Here is a 3,352-nt window from a genome sequence, read left to right as displayed (position 1 = left end):
TTTTTCATTTCAATGAACATCTACAGAGATTTTGGGATTCCATGCATTCATTGTTGCACCCTTCTCCCCGCACAAACCCCTCCCCCCTTCCCGGGTCACTTTTTTTTTTAATGGGAATTAATATTAATCTATTCCAGTCAGTTGACCAAGTGGTTGTCCTCCAGATTTCTTGGCCCAACTTGGTGAGTATATTGTGGAGAACAAAATTAAAACATGTATTAAAAAAATTAAAACATGTACAGACCAATGTTGTTGTTGTTATGTGCTGTCAAGTCACTTGCTACTTATAGCGGCCCTATGTACAATAGCCCTAAATCATGCTCAGTGCCAATTGCACTGCCTCTGACACACCCATCCCGATTACCCCAGTCACTGAATCAATCCACCTCGTAGAGGGTCTTCCCTTCCTGTGCTGTCCCTCCACCCTCCGAAGCACGATGTCCCTCTCCAAAGACCTGTCCCTCCTTACATGTCCAAAGTATGTTAGACGAAGCCTCAGAATTCTTGCCTCCAAGCAACAGCCTGGTTTACCCCCCTCCAGGATGAATCTGTTTATTTTCTTGGCAGTCCATGGTACATTCATTACTCTTTTCCAGCACCACAGCTCAAAGGCATCAATTCTCCTTCTATCCTCCCTAGTCATTGTCCAACTCTCTGATGCATAACAAGTGATTCAATAATATAAATTTTTTACTAAAATTTTTAGTGCAGCCTCTCAGGGTTCCCTTACAACTTGTCTTATCCTCAATTTGTCAGAATTTCTATTGGCAGTTTTGGGCAACAGTATAAGTTCCGGTCATTACCATCAATTAATATTTGTGGACTCTCATATCAGACATTGCCTAAGAAAAAGATGGCATGCAACTGCTACGCAAACAGCTGGGTTTAGTGCTTACTCATATTTTCTTGAGCTTAATAAAAGACAAGATGATCCCAATAAATGAATGACAAGTAGCTCAGGAATGCAAACGTTTTCTGAACCAAAACCTGTGAGCAAATCTCAAGTATCAAAGCACTCACAGTGAACTGCAAAGTGTTCCTCAACCTGGGCCAGGGATGATTTCTACATCTCTAAGTTACTTATCTTGTCCTGTAGGTGCTGTAGCCACAAGGAGTCACTCATGGAAAAACAAAACAAACCTATAAAATCCCCGCAGGCCCTCCTTGTTGGCTTGTCAAACCAATTGAGAGTGACAGGGTATTAACTCCTTTCCGGGTGGCATGAATAAATAGTCCCATTATTTTCACAATGCTTGACTCCACCTAAAGAAAACCTAGACAATAGGGCCTGAGCCCTGGCAGGGAGCTGCTGACGTTTCAAATGCTAACTCTTGGAGCCAGTGTCAGACAGCGTAAATGAGAAGAGAAAGAGTGGCTGAGGGAAAGATTACTAAGAAGGCCTGTCTCACTTTATTGACGCAAAAGTACACATTTTAAATCAAATAAATGGACGTGAGCCTTTCAGATGTGAGATTGTGGCCATTGTGGGATTAAGCTTCTTTTCTTGGTTCAGATGATAATGAAAGTTAAAATTTGCTCTAGAGACCTGGGGGAACTTTTGGGGTGGTGATATTTCAGTTTTTTTCATTAAGTCTCCCCTAAGAATGTAAATTTATTAAAACATACGAATAACACACATGACAAGATTCTAAACATCTCACCCTTTAATGAGAAACTGCAATGCTTTTTTTCATTCATATTTAGTTAAAATTCTTCTTCCAAGTAATGAAACCTGAAAAAAAATTACATTTTCTGTCCAAGTTTCTCCAAAGCCATATACGTGACATACACAAAAACTGGTAAATATCACTAAAAAAAAAACAAAACCAAAACCCTTGTGGCGGTTGAGTCAATTCTGACTCATAGAAAGCCTGTAGGACAGAGTAAAACTGCCCCATGAGGTTTCCAAGGTTATAAATCTTTGCAAAGAGCTCTGGTGGTGTGCTCTTACAGCATGCTGCCCTGCTAAAGAAAAAGGCCTTAGGGATCCTTAGCTCAAATATATCCGTGGTTTCCAGGAAGAAAGATGGACAGTCTCTTCCCATTAAGATTTATAAGCTCAAAAACTCAACGGAGAGTTGCTATGAACCATAGTGGGGACTCTACCACCCTGCGTTTGAGTTTGCTTGAGTTTGAAATCTGAATAGCAGCAGAGTACCACATTTTTGGCCTGAAGAACAACTGGTGATTCAAACTTCTATAGTCTCAGCAACCAAGTGCTTTTAATGACGGCACCACTAAGACCCTTTTCAGTTATCATCTGTTGCCGTATGCACCAAAGAATGAAACACCCCTCGATCCCTGTCATCTTCACACTTTCTGTTGACTTCAAGGTCATTGACATGGTCACTATGTCACTTCGTTCAAGACGAATTTGGAGGATTGAATTCCTAATATCTGATATGAAAACTACCTCTTTGTTTTAAGCAATATCTAAATTAATAATAACACAGAGGCAGAGAGAGAGAGAGAGCATGAACTCTTGAGCCAGACTGTCAGGGTTCAAATCTCAGCCCTGATTCTTAACATGACTCTTAACATGACAGTGGGCAAGTTCTGCAACAACTCTGTGTCTCAGTGTTCTCATATGTAAAATGGTGCCACAGAGTAACTACCTCCTCTGGCTAATGTGAACATTAAATGGGTAAAGAATTGCTAACAAATACTACATAGTGCCACTGTTGTAGAATGGGACTGACATCTGGGGTGGGGTAAGACTGAGAAAAACTGGATAAATTCTGTATACTGCATTGAAATAGATGAGGCTATATATATATATATGATAAGGTATTGTGGTTATCACAAGAGTCCAGAATTAAGGTGCATAGTGGAGTGTACTAGAGGCAGGCATGGGGGGATTGTATACCAATGAAGGAATTTTTCTTTTACTTTTCAAAGAGAGGAGCGCCCTTGGGGGGGTGTGGGCAGGGGGGAGGGCTGGGCAGGGAGAAAAGTGCAACAATGAATGAATGGAAATCCAAAATCTCTGTAAATGTTCTTAAAATTAATAAAATAAAATTTTAAAAAATAATTGCTTAAAACTGGGTCTATGGAATGCTGAGTGTTAAATAAGAGAGAAAAAGATGTCATTTTCATTGTTATTATTTATTATTCCTTCACTACAATAATAATGTCCAATGAAAGCATTATTATTGTAGTGGAGGAATAATAATACTTCAGAGATGTTGCAAGGAGGGATCAGTCCTTGGAGAAGGAAATCATGGTTGGAAGGTTGGAGGAACAGCACAAGAGAGGAAGACCCTTGATGGAACGGAAATTTTCAGTGATTGGGATAACGAGGGTAAGTGTGTCAGAAACAATAAAGTTGGCACAGGATAGAGTAGGTTTCAGG

This window comes from Elephantulus edwardii, unplaced genomic scaffold (assembly GCF_000299155.1).
Source record: "Elephantulus edwardii isolate Elephantulus edwardi_28Jun2011 unplaced genomic scaffold, EleEdw1.0 scaffold00099, whole genome shotgun sequence".
Taxonomy (NCBI): domain Eukaryota; kingdom Metazoa; phylum Chordata; class Mammalia; order Macroscelidea; family Macroscelididae; genus Elephantulus; species Elephantulus edwardii.
This window is presented reverse-complemented; position numbering follows the sequence as displayed.